The sequence below is a fragment of the Hibiscus syriacus genome, unplaced genomic scaffold, assembly GCF_006381635.1.
Source record: "Hibiscus syriacus cultivar Baekdansim isolate YM2019G1 unplaced genomic scaffold, ASM638163v2 tig00110630_pilon, whole genome shotgun sequence".
NCBI lineage: Eukaryota > Viridiplantae > Streptophyta > Magnoliopsida > Malvales > Malvaceae > Hibiscus > Hibiscus syriacus.
In genome coordinates this window covers 821,940-841,034 of record NW_024062805.1, presented here as the reverse complement: position 1 = coordinate 841,034, position 19,095 = coordinate 821,940, and the positions used below count along the sequence as shown (strand labels likewise).

Genomic DNA, 19,095 nt, shown 5'->3' with positions numbered 1-19,095 from the left:
ACTACAATTATGTAAATATAGCTTTTGTGTTAATAAAAGTTTAAATATTATATAGTTTTTATTAACGTACATGTTTTGAAAAGTCAATGCGACATCTTGGATTCATATTCGGGTCAGATACGGGTTGGGGGTGTTACATTTAATGGTATCAGACCTAAGGTTTAGTCGATTCTAGGTGTAAACCTAAGTCTAGAGTGTCTTTAGATGTGTATATGCCAACATAGTAGTGACAACTTCTGATCTGATATGGGTAATAAGTATGTTGTTATGTTAATAGAGTTATTTGATCATATAGTATTAGATGTCCAGACAAGATAGCTCCCGAAGTGAAGCGGGAGATGATAGATTAGCTTAGAGTAGTAATTCACCTGCCCTGGCCATGCAGGGTGAAGAATGGGCACCTTCTGGAGTGCCTACGCAAGACTAAAACGTCTTTTTCAGGACATTGGATGGAATCTTGTCGTGTTTCCAACCTCTTGCCTCCTCAACTCAGAGGATGAATGTAGAAAAGGAGTTGAAAGGGTTAGGAGCTCCTAAGTTTAAGGGGAAGCCGAAGAAGGTCCTGTTGCTGCAGACCTTTGGCTAAATGATGTAAAGATCATGCTAGATGGACTTCATTGTTCTGACATGGAAAAGTTAGACGGTGTAGTCTCCTTGCTTCGTGGGCAAACGAGAATCTGGTGGACGAATGTCACTATGAGGATGTCAAGTGACCAAGTAACGTGGTATTTGTTTTTATAAGAATTTAAGCACAAGTATATAGGAGATCAGTTCATTAGGCAAATGAAGTAATAATTCTTGAATCTGAAGCAGATGAATCGCACTGTGTATGAGTACGAGTGCGAGTTTAACAATATAAGTCATTTTGCAGCTGAGTTGATTCCAACCAAAAAAGATGCATGTGAATGGTTTGTGGAGGGCTTACACCTGAGATTGAAGGAGATATTAATTGTGTTGAACCTTTCCTCGTTCCAAGAGGTAGTGAATTGTGCAAAAGCTCTTGAAAGAGCCCAGAATGAACGGTTTGGGGAGAAGAGAGCTCAATCTTCTAAAAGAACTGAGACTTCATCGAGCTCTGTACCACCCAAGAGAGGTAGAGATTCTGGTTTCCGATCTCAAGCACAGTCACAGTCGATGGCATCCTCCGTTAGAGAACTAAATTAGATGAGAGATAGACAAACTCAATCTGTATGGTCTGGTAATGAGCGAGCACATCAGAGTCATATGAGATAATGTCAAATTTATGGAAGAAGTCATAGTGGAATGTGTAGAGTGGTCACTGGAGCTTGTTTCTGATGTGGAGAAACAGGTCATTACATTAAGGATTATCAGTTGAGGGTCGGAGAGCCTGCACAGTCGGAGCGATCTGCTTCGATGTCTCAAAGAGAACGGGGTAGAGGTAGAGGAAGAAATCAGACAGAATCTTCTACTCAACATGAAATTCGCTCCACTGCTAGAGTATATAACCTCAAGACCAATGAAGAATGTGATGATCCAAAGCTAATAGCATGTATCTTTCTATTGTATAGTAAATGCATTATGATATTAGTTGATATAGCTTGCATATTTATATATGAGTAGTAAATTGGTGAGAGAATTGAGAATTCAGTTAGAAGTTATTTGTAGTAATATTGTAGATACAAATCCATTAAAGTACAGTACTCAGGTAAATAAGATTTATTGAGAGTGTTCCATTTGGATTCAGAGAATTGAATTCCATGCTAATCTGATGGAGTTACGCTTCAAAGGATTTGAAGTAATATTGGAAATGGACTAGTTATATAGCTAGTATGCAAATGTCGATTGTAGATTGAAAAGGGTAAAGCTAATTAGTTCAGACGGATTGGAAATTAAAGTGTTAAAGGATCTATATCATTATTAAGTGATAGGGATATTGTTTTGAAAGAGTTTAAGAATATGTACATCCGTGATCAGTTTATAAGACAAAGGTAAATGGAATGTTTGAATTTGAACCAAGGAAATTATATTATGGATGGTTTGATGAAGGTTTACGTTTTGATTGAAAGAATTGGGTTGAATAACAAAGTAATGTAATAGTGAATGTATTAAAGTTAAAAGATTTATATGTTTCATGGAAGTTAAGGATTAACAGAAAAGTTTAAGATGATAAAAAGGGATAAGTATGTTGTGATTTGAATAAAGATTTCACAAGGAATAAGGTTGTGCAAATAATGTTAACTATCAGAGTTATGAAAATACAATGAAGAGTGTTGTTAAGGATAAGTATAAGTGATATAAAATGAGTATGGGAGCATAAGGAAAAAGATATGATCTATGATATAGGGAGATATTGATTTGTGAAGAAATAAATAGTTAAGGGAATTTAAAAGAACAAATATGACAAGGGTCATATGGAAGTGTAGATTATAAGTTTGATATAGAAGTAAGGAAAAGGGTGTATAGTGTAGCGAAAAGATTGTTTGATTTTGATTTAAAGTTGTAGTCAGAAAGATAAGGATTTAGTTATATGTATTAAGGAAGTTTAAAATATAATTGAAGGATTATATTCTCTTTGATTAGATGATGAAATTCTAGTTTTTGATAACACGGGAGATTAACTGAAGAGGTAATATGTGAATATGAATAGGAAATATGTAGACAGTAACTTCATCTATTAGTACAGTGAAAATTCGAGGGCAAATTTTCTTAAAGGATGGGAGATTTGTAACATCCTCAATATTGGGTTAGTGACTACATTGAAATATTTCAGAATGTGTTGGTCAAAGTAGATAAATTGAAAATTTTGGGGACTTATATTGAGAATTTTGTATAGGATTAAATATTAAAGAATGAGACATGGAAGGGAAAATTGGTCATTTGACCTAGAAATGAATTAAAAAAGAATTTGGAGGATATATATACATGTGGGAAATGAGGGTTAAAGGAAAAAGTCTCCAGAAAACTCTTCCTTCTTCTTTCTCTTCACCATGGAACCTAAAGGCAAAGGTGAATTTCCATGTTTGTTTGTTGGTAATTTGTTGAATTCAAGTTTGGTTTATTATCCTTAGGTGATACTTAAGCTTAAGGAAAGCTTAAGTTGTCTTAAAACCATAAGATGAAGAAGTTGGGAGAGATTAAAGATAATGAGTTTTTAAATGAAATTATAGGAAAGAGTTGATAAGTGGATTTTAAAACTAAATTTGACTTGACAATGGTTGAATTAAGAGATATGAAGTAATAGAATTGAATTTAGAACAACTAGAAAATTTGGTATGATTCTTGAATTCCATATGGAGAATGAGATTTTGAGGATAAAGATGTGTTAAATGTCTAGGAATTTGATTGAGTATGTATCCTTGAGTTAAGATATGAAGGATTTGAGTTAGAATGAAGTAATTTTAGGGTTTAAAAAGTGATTTTTGGGCAAGGGGTATCGGTACCCATTCATCAGGTATCGATACCTCAAGAGTAAAAACAACGAAGACATTCAAAGGGTATTGATACCTTGGAAGTGGTACTGATACCATAGGTACCGATACCATAAGGGAGGTATCAATACCATGGATATATTGATTCTAATTTCGGTACCGATACCCGTCTCGGTACCGATACCTTAGCTAAGGGTAGTATCGATACCCTATAGGGGGTACCAATACCACTTTCAAAGGAAAAATGAGAATAGACTTTTCTTTTGGCATAAGAAATTAAAGATTGAATTATAATTATTGGAATGAATGATTATGTAGTTATCGAGCACGAACAAGTTTCGGATCGATCGAAAGGTTAGAATTGATCAAGAAGATAAATTAAGTTATAGGAGTAACTGATAGCAAGTGAGGCCAAGGTGAGTGCGTACTATAGATGTAGTTCAAAGGAATTATGACTTGTGATAAGTCTATTCCTATGTTAGTATTTATAGCATAGTAATTATGAACATGCATACATGATGGTTATTATAAATATATGCATAAGTTATATATGTTTATAGTATTTGTTAAATGTTATATGATTCATATGAATAGATGTAAATACACATGTTATATGATACGAGATGGATTATTATATATACATGTGCTATGTGATAAAAGAAAAGACATATGTGAATATAGGAGAAATGATATGAATGTATGAACATATGGAGAATAACAATAATGCCCATGTTATCTGATATGAGAGCTAGGGGTATAGTTGGCATGCCAAGAGTCGAGTGTTACATAGGTCCTTCAGGACATATACATAGGTCCTTTGGGACAAATTTCATATGCCCCAAGTAGGACCTCATACGAGCTGTGGTGACAGAATAAGTGCACAACCTCAATGTACTCACATACCTTAAGTTCTCTGTAATGTAAATGGGCCTATAAGAGATATTAAATATATTTACATGAGTATATGTTACCATATTATTATAGTTTATATTGTATCATATGTATGACATGAGTAAAGTATGTTATGATTGTAATTAAGTAATTGGTTTGCATATTCATAATTATAGGAAAAGCATTATTATATTTTATGCCTCACTAAGTCTATGACTTAGTGTGTAAGCATTTTTACACGTAGGTTCAGAAGAGCAAAAGGATCAAGTTTAGGAGTTTGAAGAGCAGCATATTTCCAGTCAAAGGTCAGATCAGAAGTAAATTCACAATATGTATTTTGTTGGGTCAAAAGTGTTGGCATGTAGAAAAGTGTAATTTACGAATGCTCTGATCAATTTTGAAATCTTTTGAACTACAATTATGTAAATATAGCTTTTGTGTTAATAAAAGTTTAAATATTGTATAGTTTTTATTAATGTACATGTTTTGAAAATTCAATGTGATACCTCGGATTCATATCCGGCTCAGATACGGGTTGGGGTGTTATAGAATCCCTCATCGAACTTGGTGTTAAAAAACCCAAGCCTCCCAAATCAAAAGTCGATGGTCCTACTAAGAGAAACCAAGATGAAGTCCAAGAATAAAGTCTATCATGTGATGATGAAGAGCCTACAAAAGGCAAATCCTACCGACACAACAAGTCAAAAGAGAAGGGGATATTCAATCGATCTGATGCTTCAATTGCCATGAGTAAGGACACTTTGCAAGAGATTGCCCCCACACTGAAAATCTCACAGCAATTGCCGAAGAAGACAACGATTCAGAGGAAGAAGTATGTAAACTTAGCTCAATTACAAGTGTTAAGTCGAGGGTAAGTTCCAAGCGATGAAATGATCACCAAGGGAGGGGACCAGAAAGGGTATAAAATTATCCACTTCAAGTCACACAACATTAAAGCCGAAAGCAAGGATTAATGTACATGAACATCAATCTTGTCGGACAATCCGGAGTTGCCCTCTTAGATATCGGGGACACCAATTTATTCATATCAAAAAAGATCACCAATGATCTTGGACTCAAAATTGAACCATCAAAGGGAGCAATCAAGACCATCAACACTAAAGAAGTTTCAATCATTGGAATGGAGTGGAAGGTAGAATTGAAGATTGGAGGATGGAAGAATAACATAGACTTCATGATTATCCCCATGGATGACTTTGATTTTGTCATCGGGTTGAACTTCCTTATCCGGATCAAAGCCTCTATCCTTTCCTATGCAAATGTCATTAACATCATGGATTCCAAATGGCAAGGTAGTTCTCGTTGATACAAAGTGATCAAGAAGAGACCAAGACCTTAACAATTATTCAACATGTCAAGAATGCTCCAAAAAAGGTGAACACCACCTTGGGAACTACTTTTAAAGCCACAAAGCAAACCTAGCGACGAGGGCGTCGCTAGAACAAGTAGGGGAGAATGTCACGGGCTGCGAACTTGTAGGTGAGGCCGGCCCAAAATAAACTACCCGTAGGGTCGCAACCAGCACAAGGCATACTGCTCCCACTATGGTGTCGAGACCAACACCCACCAAGGTCTGACAGATGCAGCCTAGGCAGCCCACAAGGGCTACGTCAAGACCAAGGCGCACATAGAGTTGAATAGGGTCAAGAAACGCCTTCCCTAAACTACCCACAAGCACGGTCATCAAACAGCAAGGGTCGCCTAGGGTCATGACCACCGCACGCCAAGGTGTACCTAGAGCCAAGGCCAATGCATGACAAGGTCAGTCGAGGGCTCTACCAATAAGCAACGGGATGCACTCGGGGTCGAGGCCAACTCACACCGGGTGTGCGCCTAGAACTGAGATGAATACACAAACTTAGTGGCGAGGGCAGTACATATCAGGGGTACACAAGGCTGAGGCCTACACACACCGAGGGTGCACTCAGGACCGAGGTCAGCACTGACTTAGGGCCTGTTCACCAAGCAAAGTTGAAAATCCTTTGAAAAATAAAGCCAAGTAACATAGTCCTTGTTTGAATAGAACACAAACAAGGAGTTTCAACTAAAGATTTTACTTGTACTTAGATTAGGAGTAGTCATGAGATGTAAGGGGACTTCATTATAAAAGGATGTCTCCCCACCTCCATTGGACATAGAGAGCTTTATGTGAATAAACTCAGGCATTCGTGCCAAAATTTTACCACATACGCTTACTTACGTTTTTATATGCTTTTCCATCAAGTTTATCGTTATAGCGACATTAACTGAGGAGTTTAGGCTAACTTAGGCACTGAGCAACCGAGCAAGGCATCTAAGGGCCGCACAGACCAGCTAGGCGACAGTCTAGCCCCATGTCATGATGATCAATTAAACCATGATATAACTCAATGTTAAAATCAAGAGAGGAAAAACTATGATCTTATTAAACCAAATGTAATGTGATATCACTAGGCACTTTGTGACAATTTAAGTGTCTTTGTATCTTACTCTCATGTTGAAGTGTTAAAAGAAAATTGAGATATTTAAAAAGAATAAAAAAATGTTTAATACACTTTTCTAAATTATACCTCAAAATACAATTCGGTGCCTAAAGAATTTTTTGCTAACAATAGGTGTCTAACATTTCCAACGTTACACTTTTAAGTGGCTGGACCGTAACGACTATTAAATTTGGTCGTTATTTGTCACGTGTCATGCATATAAAATTTTAATATTTTATTTTATTTTATTTTAAAAAATTAATATTATAATTAAAAAATGACCCTAAATTTTATATCTTTTGCCACTGATCGACCATTGTCGATCTGTGACTGCCATCGTTGATACCATCAGAATCGTCTCGTCGCTGCGACCAAAATCTAGTCCCCCACCTGCTGTAAAATTACGACAATTATTGTGAAAAAATTCGTGAAGGATCACAAAATTTCTAGGTTTTTCGTTGTTGTTTTCTGGCGAATTTGATGTGTAATTATTCAATACACGAAGTATTATGCTGGAAATTAATGTTGGAGTGATTAATTTAATGTTAGAATGTGAAATTTGACTATTTTGGGAAGTTGTCAAAGATTGAGTAATAAATGGAAAATATTGAGGTATTAGGATGGAAATTAGATGCTGGAAATTTAATTAAGTTGTTTGAGACTTGAATTGAGGTAAAAAGGCAAAGGACTATTTAGAATAAAATGGAAAAGTTGAGATAAATTCTAAAGGAATTCATAATATAGTAGTTGAAAAAGGTTATGTGAAGTTTGGTGGATTTGGATAAAAACTTGAATGGTCAACTTGAAGTGTTAAAGTCGATATTTATGTTGTGACATGGAATTAGTATCGAATAAGCATCGAAAGATGTTTAGGAATTTATTTTCTATTGTGTGCCTATGTTAGTGAGATTCTAACATGTGGTTTGAAATATAAATGTTTTTAAATGATTTTCATTTAGATTGTGTACTTGAAATCAATATGAAACAATGTTAAAGCTAAGGAGAGCTTAAGGATGAAATATGAATTTCTAAGGAAAGTTGCAAGCTAAGGATCCAGGTGAGTGCATATTTAATTTGCATTTATGATGTCATGCAAACATTGGCTTGCGATGAGCCAATGTCGGAGTTGTTATGGTAAGAAATTACTCCTAAATGTTATGAAATTTTGTGATTCATGCATATATGTTCATTTGGTATACTACTAGAATTAGTGAATAACCTAAAAATATAAGTTAGTGAAATCTGCCAAGATTTATGTTCTGAAAGGTAAGTTTATAAAATCACCATAAATTCGATAGAAATGATTAGGGGATGATTTTTATTCCATTGGATTTGTATATCAGTTTAGATTTGTTGAGAACAAATGACTACTAATTTCAAGGAGTATACAAAAAGATATGAAGTTTTAATCAATGATAGGTCAGAAAATAGGGCAGTAGATTCTGCTCAATACAGCTTCTGTAGAAGTATACAAAAAGATATGAAGTTTTAATCGAGGATAGGTCAGAAAACAGTGCAATAGATTATGCTCAAAACTGCTTCTGTAAGTCAACTTTGAAAATTCACTATAAATTTTATAAGATGAACTAGAAGGATTGCCTTATATGGTAAGATTTGTATTCGAGTCTAGTTTTCATTGGTATAAACGAAATAATATTTCAGTGTGTATATTGATACAGAATAATATTTCTTTAAAGTTAGTGCAAACTGTTTAACATATGAAACTTGTCATAAATTATGTTTTCATGTTACTCCTATGTTATATGCTAGTATAAATGTTGAAATGAGTCAACTTTATTACATTTGGCATGATAGTTAAGATTATTTATTTCATGAAGAATTTGATATGTTTATGTTCAAGAAAGTTAATTGAGGATGATTATGATATATAAATGTTATGCAGAAATGAAATGTTTAGGGTATGAACTGCACATTATGTTATGATATGAAAAGTCATTTATGTCGATATATTGATATTTTTTATATCCAATAACGTATAATAATTAATGGAAAAGTCCATTGTATGTTGCATTAAGAGTCGTAGGTACACTTGAGTAAAGTTCAAGTTAAATCAAGTTATGGTACATTCATATATATTATGTATGGCACTGTTGGTACATATGATATACTTTGCACTTGGAATGCATCTTTTGATGATGATTGGCACCGTGAAGTACCTAGTGCGCACATTATGTATTTCTCACGTACCTTGAATTCTCATAAATATGCATTGGGTTATGAACTTGAAAATAAGCTATGAATCTAAAATTAAGTTATGAATCTGAAATAAGTTGAGTCTGGAAACAAGTTCTGAATCTGAGAATGAGTTTTGAAATGTGAAAGTACAGATTATGAAAATGAAATGTGAAAGTGAAGGATGAAAATGAGATATGAAAGTTTTGTATTGTATATGAATGAAAAATAATATGATATGACTATTATGTATGATATTGTTTATCATGACTTTGATATGACTACTATGTATGATATTGTTTATCATGGTTTTGATAAAATCATGAGATGATGATTTTCAGGTCCTTGATGAGGAAAAATTGCTTGAATAAATTGATTTGAATATTTAGTGATTTTATTGGAATTTAAGTTAATGTTTTAAATTGTTATGATATTATTAAGTTTTATATAAGTGAATATGTTGTTTAGATGTTGCTAAATTGTTTGATATTTATATCACTTTAGTTTGTTTATAATAACTCACTAAGTGTATACTTAGCGTATGATGATTTTCACGCGTAGGTAAAGAAGAGCAAGTGAAGTAAGGAGCTAAGTGGGCATCAATCAATAAAGAAAAAGTTTCAGGTATCAGTAATGACATCCTACTATTTTAAATTTTCTAGATGACATGTATACGAATAAGAAAAACCTAAGATATGTTATTATGGATATAAATATGAATTTAAGTTTTGTGTTTTAAATAAAAATTATATTTTGACAGAGTAAAAAAATATTTTAAATTAGACAGTAATTAGGCAGTTTATTGTATGATATGGAACAGTATAGAATTGTCTAGTTGTTGCCTTAAATTGATATTGATTTAGAGGCTTAAATATTATAATATGATTTTACGTGATTACATTATTTATTGAAAGGGTTAAATTGGATAAATTTTAAAAAATTCAAATTTTTATTGGATTTTCAACCTTAGAATGTATGTAAAGCTATGTGACATCTTTGACTCATATTCGGATACGTATACAGGTTAAAGGTATTACAACCAATGTTTGGAAACGATCAATCAGACCACTTAACTATTTAAATGGTTCAGCCACTGACCATTAATTTTTAACAGAGATGATGACATGACACTTAATGAAATTGGTATAATTATATATTTGGTCTTCAATATTTACCCATTGTATCAATTTAGTCAATATTTTAATTCAATTAAATAAATTTATTCCTCCAATCCAGAGGTGACACATGTCACTATATAATTGGAGGATGAATTTAATTAATTTTAATATGTAAGAAAATAAAGTTTACAACAATTGCATATTTTGGTGTAGGGGGTTTGGACCTGGGAACGGTTGGATAATAATGGGACTGCTCAACCACCGAGCTAGATTGCTTTTATAGTCTAAGGCATACAATATATGATATATATTCTATTTCACAGTATAAATTATTAATATTTATATTTTTTTAATTTAAATTCTCATTACTAAATTAAATTAGCATCTTAAAATTAAAAAATATTTTATTTTTATCTTAACTTATTAAATATATTTTTATTTTTATTTGAAAAAATATATTTTAATATTATTTTAACTTAAAATATATCTTATTGTTATATTAACTTTTAAAAATATATCTTAAATAAAAATAAAAATAAAATATATTTCATATGTTAAGATAAAAATAAAATATTTCTTAAGTTAAATAAGACTAAAATATTTTTTAAATTAAAATAAGAATAAAATATATTGAATATGTTTATATTTTTAACTTAAAATTAAAAAATATTTAATAAGTTAAGATAAAAATAAAATATATTTTAAATTTTAAGATCTTAATTTAATTTAGTAATGTTTATTTAAATTACAAAATATATAAATATTGTATGACTTAGACCAAAACGCAAGCTAGCTCAGTGAAAAATAATATATCATATGTTGCATGTCATAAAAAAAGGGCTAGCTCGATGGTTGAGCACTACCTCTATCATTCAGGCATTTCCAGGTTCAAATCCCCTCTCAGTCAATTGTTGTGAACTTCATTTTCTTTTCCACCCTAGGATGACATGTGTCACCAATCAACCGTATGATTGGTGGTAAGTATATTGAATTAAAAATAAATTATAATATTAATTAAATTATAGTGACGCGTGGCTCCTCCGTATTGGATGACTAAATTTATTTAATTGAATTAAAATAGTGACTAAATTGATACAATGTGTAAATAATGGTGACCAAATATGTAATTATGTCAATTTCATTAACTGCCACAATCAATTCCGTTAAAAATTAATAGCTAGTGGCTTGATTGAACTATTTAAATAGTTGGGTGGTCTGATTGATCGAAACGTTGGTGGTCAAAATGGTAAATGACCATTATAACACCCCAAAATTCGGACTAGTAGTTTCGGATTTACCCGAGAGGCAAGTGGATCTGCAGAATTTATAATTTATGTAGTTTGACTTAATTGAGTCGATCTTAGGCCCAATTAGCCATAAAAGGGTCTTTTCATATTAGGAAGATGAGGAACCAGCAGTGTAATTACCCTATTTTTGAGGATGAGAGCTTTTATATTCACTCATTTCATTTTTTTTGTTTCGTTTTCCATTTTCTTCTTCTTCCTCCTCCTCAGGCTCTTTAAGCCAAGGTGAGTCCATTGAACCATTTCTTACAAGTTTAATTTACGTTCTTAACCCCTCAAGCAACATGGATTTAACCATTCAAGTCATGGGTTCTTTGTTTGCAAGAGAAAGTTAGGGGTTTTATCATCTAAGCCTTGGTAGGGGTGATTTCTAGCTAAAGGAGCTCAATTCGAGATTCAATCATCAAGGTAGTGTATTTCTAATCCTTTAGTGTATTAAGTTTCCATGAATTTCAAGAATTTGCTAATATTTGTATACTTGAGCATATTAGGGTTTAAAGTTGATTTCAATGTTAAATCACGTTTTAGGTGTTAAGGAAGTGTTTGTATACACCTAAAGACCCTAAAAACTTATTAGAACTTCAAAATCAATTTAGGAACAAAACCAAGTCATTTAGGATGATTTTGGGTGTTTTCCCAAGTCTAAAATATCAACTTCAGGGTTTGAGTATCAATACTAGGATGAACAATATTGATATTAGTTTAATTGGGGCTAAAATTAGGGTTTTCAAAGGGGAGTATCGATACTGTCAGGGTGAGTATCGATATTGTCTTTGCAGTATTGATACTTAGGGTAGAAATATCTAATATTGAGACCCCAATTTCGCAACAGAATGTATTTTTGGTATATATACTCATAGAGGTATCGATACTCAACCCTAGAGTATCGATACTGCTCTATTTCTATGATCAGTTTTGACTCGATTAAGGTCCGTAAGAGCTTGGGATGGTCTGTAAGGATAAAGCTTCGTCCAAGAGGGACGTAAATGGTTGAATGAGAAGAAGAAGAAGAATTTCAACATTGGGGAAATCAAAAACAAAGAAGGAAAAATTAATATTCGTGTTGTAAATCTGAAAAGCTTTATCAACGACGACAATGACGAAAGTTTCGATGCTAAATCGCTGAATGAAAAAGGAATTTTTCTAGTTACATATCCTATTGCTCTATATGGCTCAAATATCCCCATTTATTTTGCTTTATGTTCTCTTTCCTTTCACTTCAATTGAATGAGAAATCCTCTTCTGGGTAAGCCCTTTGAAGGTAACTTACCTTTTTCACTCCGTAAGTTATTTTATGGGAGAAAGGAGTTACCGTAAAATGTTTTCCATTGACTTTTGGGTTTTCCATGAAAACAAACACATGAAAACTATGAAAATATTTTTCGTAAAATGTTTTTCCCCAAACAAGCATATCCTAAATCGTAAAATTATCAAAATATTTTGTCAATTTTTTAGTTTTTCGAGTAACTCAAAATATCAAAATTTCAACTCAACCCTAACTCGAAAACTGAATTGATAATTTGAATTGACTCGAATAACTCGAAATTAAAAAAATAAATTCGATTTTTCGTGTCGTCTTGAGTTTTGCTCTGCCCTGCTTAATAAGTTAATCTAAGATCCAATCTTTAAATTCCACTATAACAGATTTAATTTATGTAACATCTTAAAATTCAAATTGGTCTTTTCTCTTCTATACGTTCCAACAATTATGGCACAAATTGGATTTGGCTTCTCTGATTTTGTCAGCATGATTCGGGAAAAGCATCAAAGAATAAACTCAAATAATTTCCGGGTTGGTGAAGGACAGAACAATCTGACGAAGAAGAAGGTTTTGTAACTTAAATATCAACGGTTTAGATTTTAAATCTTTTCATCCTACGCTTCATATTATTTTAACCTAACCATCCTTTTCATTTGACCAACCTAAACCCTACAAAACAAACAAAAAAATATAGGGTAAAGTATAGTAATGGTCACTGAACATTTCTGAAACTTGCATTTAGGTCCCCCAACATTTAAAACTTGCAATACAGTCCCCCAACATTTATTCCGTTTGCAATATGGTCCCCCAACTTAAACCACAGTTAGAAAATTAGGATAAATTATATAAACGGTCATTGAACTTTTCAGTCACTTGAATTTCGGTCCCCCAACTTTTAAAACTTGCAAAACAGTCATCAATTTCATTCTAAACCCCAATTTCCAAAGTAATTCAATTTTATTCTAAACCCTAAATTCTAAAATACTTCAATTAAATTCTAAAATACTTCAATTTAAGGTAATATAGGCTTGAAGAAAGAGTTCAAGGCACAAACACAACGAATAAAAATATATTTATATAAATGTATATTTATATTTAGATGTATAAATAAAAAATATATTCATATATTAATGTATGAATCATTTATATTTTTTGAATATTTTATTTTTAATAAGAAATTAAAATTATTAATTATATTAGAAATACTCAACTTAAGATTATATATATAATCATGAATTATAAATATGAAAAATATAATTATTAAATTTAGTTTAAAAATATATAAATCTTAAATTTATTCTTTTAAAATATTGTATCAACTAATATTTAAAAAATATATTAAATCTATCAAACAATTTATCAAATATAATATTTTTTTATTGTAAAAAATATAATATTTTCCCATCATTTATTGCTTTCAAATTTTTTGCCGAAGTTCAAATCTCATTATTTCCATTTTACATTATATTCTTTTTTTCCTGGCATTGGTCATACTATTAGTATATGTATTATTGTATATCTCTTAACACAAACGATGGTGTTAGCTTAGTGGCTCCACCCTATATCTTCATTTGCGTGACTCAGGTTTGAGTTTGCCCAAGACCCAAATTTTACTTCTTTGTAACTTAATTTTCTTCTAATTAGGAGGTGACATGTGTCACCAATAACACATATCATGATCATGTGTTAACACATGTCAGATCCTGATTAAATGATTAATTTATTAAATTTTATTTAATTTAGGACCAAATTGATAGCATATAATAATTAGGTGGTAACACGTGTCACCAATGACACGTGTCATGATCATGTGCTAACACATGTCAGATCCTAATTAAATGATTAATTTATTAAATTTTATTTAATTTAGGACCAAATTGATTATATAATAATAAAGACTGAATGTATAATAATGTCAATTCCTTTTAACTGCCACATCATCATTTTTATCAATTGGTAACGACTAGTGGCTTAGTTGAAACAGTTAAATAATTATGTGGTATGATTGATAAATTTAAAAGATCGATGACAAAAGTAAAAAGGGCTAGATAGTTAAGTTGTCAACCGAGTAGTTTACACTTTTATTTATACGTCAAAATAACATTTTATAAATTTAAAATTCGAATTATTTTCAACCTCTTTTATATCCTAACTACTTTTTTTAATTAAAAAATTTCTTCAACAGATAAGAATTATACTATTATATTTATATAAAAAATACGTATCACATGAAATAAGATGAAATTAAATAATAATAACTTTGACATAATTGAATTTAATTTAAGTATTTTGGAATTTAGGGTTTAGAATAAAATTGAATTACTTTGGAAATTGGGGTTTAGAATGAAATTGATGATTGTTTTGCAAGTTTTAAAAGTTGGGGGACCTAAATTCAAGTGACTGAAAAGTTCAATGACCATTTATATAATTTATCCTAATTTTCTAACTGTGGTTTAAGTTGGAGACCATATTGCAAACGGAATAAATATTGGGGACTGTATTGCAAGTTTTAAATGTTGGGGGACCTAAATGTAAGCTTTTGAAATGTTCAGTGACCATTACTATACTTTACCCAAAAATATATACACTAAACTCCATCGACTCAAACCCTCCGCTTCTCCCGTCGCCCAAACCCTTTTTCTTTTTCTCGTTACGATGAACTGCTCATCTCTCGTACTCGACCCCTGCCCGGTCGCCACCTCCGGGTGGGGCTATCGGAGCCGAATCCTCCACTTCCAGCCCCTCCGCCGTAACTTCGTTGTCTGCTCGTTGAAGCCCGTCTCCTCCTCTTCCTTGAGCGTGGCTGAGTCAGCCGCCAGCGAGTCCCTGAGTCGAATCGGGTCGCTGAGTCAGGTATCCGGCGTGTTGGGATCTCAGTGGGGTGATGAAGGCAAAGGCAAACTTGTCGATATCTTGGCCGAGCACTTCGACATTGTTGCTCGCTGCCAGGAACTATTCCTATACGGCTATACCTATATTTTCTTGCGTATTATTATTTTTTTCTTGCTTCGTTTCAAAAGGTACCTTTTATGGATTATATAAAACAATTGGTTATTGAATATTGGTAATTTCTTACAGATGATCAATCCGAATTGATATGCAAATGAAGTCATTTTGTTAATATTTAATCAATGCGTTATAATATTATTTTAAGTCGTCTGCATTTTGGATAAAAAAATTACAGAAAGCAAGTAGAAGGTCAAGGATGAGATTGACAGAGCCTTTGTTAAACCAATTTAGTTGGATTTAGCAAACATCAACTTTTATTTATTTTTAAGGGAAAAAAGAAGGTCAAGGATGAGATTGACAGAACTGCTTCAAGAATGAGGTTAAAAGTCAATCTCTACGGCTCATACGCTATCTAAATAGCCATAAACGTTTAGTTAGACAGAGTGGGAATACATTAAGCAATGATAATATAAGTTTAATTCCAGGATCGAATTTGTTGCTGCTTATACTTAGTATTGGACTTTTTTTTCTGATTTCAGGGTGGAGCTAATGCTGGACATACAATCTACAATTCGGAGGGACAGAATTTTGCCCTTCACCTTGTCCCTTGGTATTCTTATTGTGGAGACTCCGTGTGTGATTGGAAATGGAGTAGTAGTACATTTACCCAGTCTGTTTAAAGAAATCGATAGGTTGGAAGCTAATGGAGTTTCTTGCAAAGCAAGGATATTGGTTTCCGATCGTGCTCATCTGCTATTTGATTTTCATCAAGAAGTTGATGGACTAAGGGAAGCTGAGCTTAACAAGTCATTTATTGGCACAACTAGAAGAGGGATTGGACCTTGTTACTCTAGCAAGATGAACAGGATTGGCATTAGAGTAAGTGACTAGAGACACATGGATACTTTCCCCCAGAAGCTTCATAGTTTATTATCTGATGCAAATTCAAGATTCCCAGATTTCAACTACACCCCGGAGATGCTCAAGCAAGAGGTTGAAAATTACAAGAGATATGCCGAGAGGTTGGAGCCTTTCATTGCTGATACTGTGCATGTAATGAATGAATCAATTGCACAAAAGAAGATATTGGTAGAAGGTGGCCAGGCTACCATGCTCGACATTGATTTCGGTCCCTTTGTAACATCCTCAAGCCCATCAGCTGGTGGAATCTGCACTGGGCTTGGTATTGCTCCTAGAGTTGTGGGTGATATAATTGGAGTTGTAAGTGAATATTCTTTTTGATTGTTTTTCTTGGTTTTATTTTTTGGTCATCAAATAATTTGTTGTTAGTATTCTTTTTGATTATTTTTTGTTTAACTTCAACCACTTTCCTATCTTAAACACTGTGCAGGTGAAAGCATACACCACAATAGTTGGTTCTGGTCCTTTCCCAACCGAAATCCTGGGACAAGGTGGTGATATCCTCAGGTTTGCTGGGCAGGAATTTGGCACCACAACTGGCCGCCCTAGTCGTTGTGGCTGGCTTGATATAGTTGCTCTTAAGTTCTGTTGTCAAATTAATGGCTTTGCTTCCCTAAATCCATGGTTTTCAGAACCGGACCAGTTAGCGAACCGGTCATGCTATCGGTTCATTGGTTTAACCGGTCGAACCGGTCCGATCGGTCGGAAGAACCGGACGACATCATAATTATTTAAAAAATTAAATAAAAATACTAAAAATATTTAATAAAAAATAATTTTTTATATTATAATTCATATTTAAAGCAAGTCATAACATATATAAGTTAAAAATCATAAAATCAAGTAAAACAAAATGATTCAAATTAACTACAACATAATATGTAAGGTAAAATATATTAAATAATAAATATAATTATATAATTATAATTAAAAAATAAATTTGGGGTTAAAAAAGCATAACAAAATGATATTGTTTGGTTTAATTTTTTTTTAAAAACAATTCCACATGGTTAAGAAACATAGAAGATCATCCCAACTAACTTCTACAAATAATAGAGGTAATTTGACATTCAAAATCATGGAGCCTTTTGGTAAGCATTGAGTGAACTATTCTTTCATTTCAATCAAACTTGAATTTTAGGCTTTAATCGAGCTTTTAATTTTTTTTTTTGAGTTCAAACCTTTTCGAGTTCAAGTTTCAATATTATATTTCGAGTTCGAGTTAAACTTAATAATTTTTAGCTCGTGAGTTTGAATCGAGTTGAGTTTACTTTTAAATTTTTCAAGTTCGAGTCGATTTCAGCAATACTCGAGTTCGACTTGGCTCGTTTAACAAACGACGCCGTTTGGCTTAATTTTTTAAAATAAAATTAAAATTGGCGGTTTTTTCGGTTTTCAGTCCGTCCGGTTTGAACGGTTCTGGCCGGTTCACTAGTAACGGTTTAACCGGTCTAGATTGAATCGGATTAGACAACGGTTTATGGTTGAACCGGCCAATCCGATCCGGTTTTCAAAACAATGCCTAAATCTCATCAAATTGGATGTTTTGTCTGATCTTCCTGAAATCAAATTGGGTGTTGCTTATACACAAGCTGATGGTACACCGGTAATCATTACCTGGAGATCTTCAACTTCTTGAGCAGTTGAAGGTTGGTAAACTATTCTAACATTAACTAACACACATTAGATATCTCACTTTCGTATATATTCTTTTTCTTTTCTCTTCTACAAACATGCTTATCAGAATTTCCTGGGACTTTACTTGGGTTGGTTCTATCGTTAAACTGTTCATGATATGCCACATGAGCTGCAAAGAGAACAGCAAGCGTTGATCGCCATTTCTGCTGCAAACTTTCCGATAATGCATGCAATTTCGCACCACAACATGATAATGCGTGCTTTGTGCTTTTCATTTTGATAGTTTGGAGCTATGAAGCACTTGGTAATTCATTTCTTTTCTGTGTTTAGGTTGAATATGAAGTTTTGCCTGGATGGCGGTCTGATATTTCTTCTATTAGAAACTATTCAGATCTTCCAAAAGCTGCACAGCAATATGTCGAGAGGACAGAGGAACTAGTTGGTGTGCCTATCCATTTCATCGGCATCGGACCTGGTCGTGATGCTCTGATATTCAAATAATTGACCATTTTTTTTTCACTCCTGCAATTGCTAGTTGATTTTATTTTGCCTGCACACAGGCAGATCATTACTTTTAGAACTGGAAATAATTTAAAACGATGGGGCAATTTTTGGGACTAAATGAGGGAAATACATAAATGTGTTGTAACAAAATAAAAAAAACAAAACAAAACAAATGTTTGATTTATGCTGGTTACTTTAGAACGGAGGATTTCAATGTGCTTGATAAAATTTGGTTTTATCATTAAGCATTGTTGTATGTAGTGTCTGAAAGCAGTGATAAATGTGGAGATGTCAGAGCAATTTTGTAGTTTGTTGACTGCTTGGCGTAATACTCGAGAATATATACCGGGGTTTTAGTTTATACTATATAGAATAAAATTTAAATGTTTAATCTCAAATGGTAAAATATTCAACCTTTGACCGATTGAGTTTAGCTAAATTGGC

General features: G+C 32.8%; 1 pseudogene; it reads left to right on the top strand.

Annotated features, from left to right (window-relative positions):
* Positions 1-15,252: 15,252 nt before the first annotated feature.
* On the top strand, positions 15,253-18,666 carry LOC120136467 (annotated as a pseudogene).
* Positions 18,667-19,095: the final 429 nt, after the last annotated feature.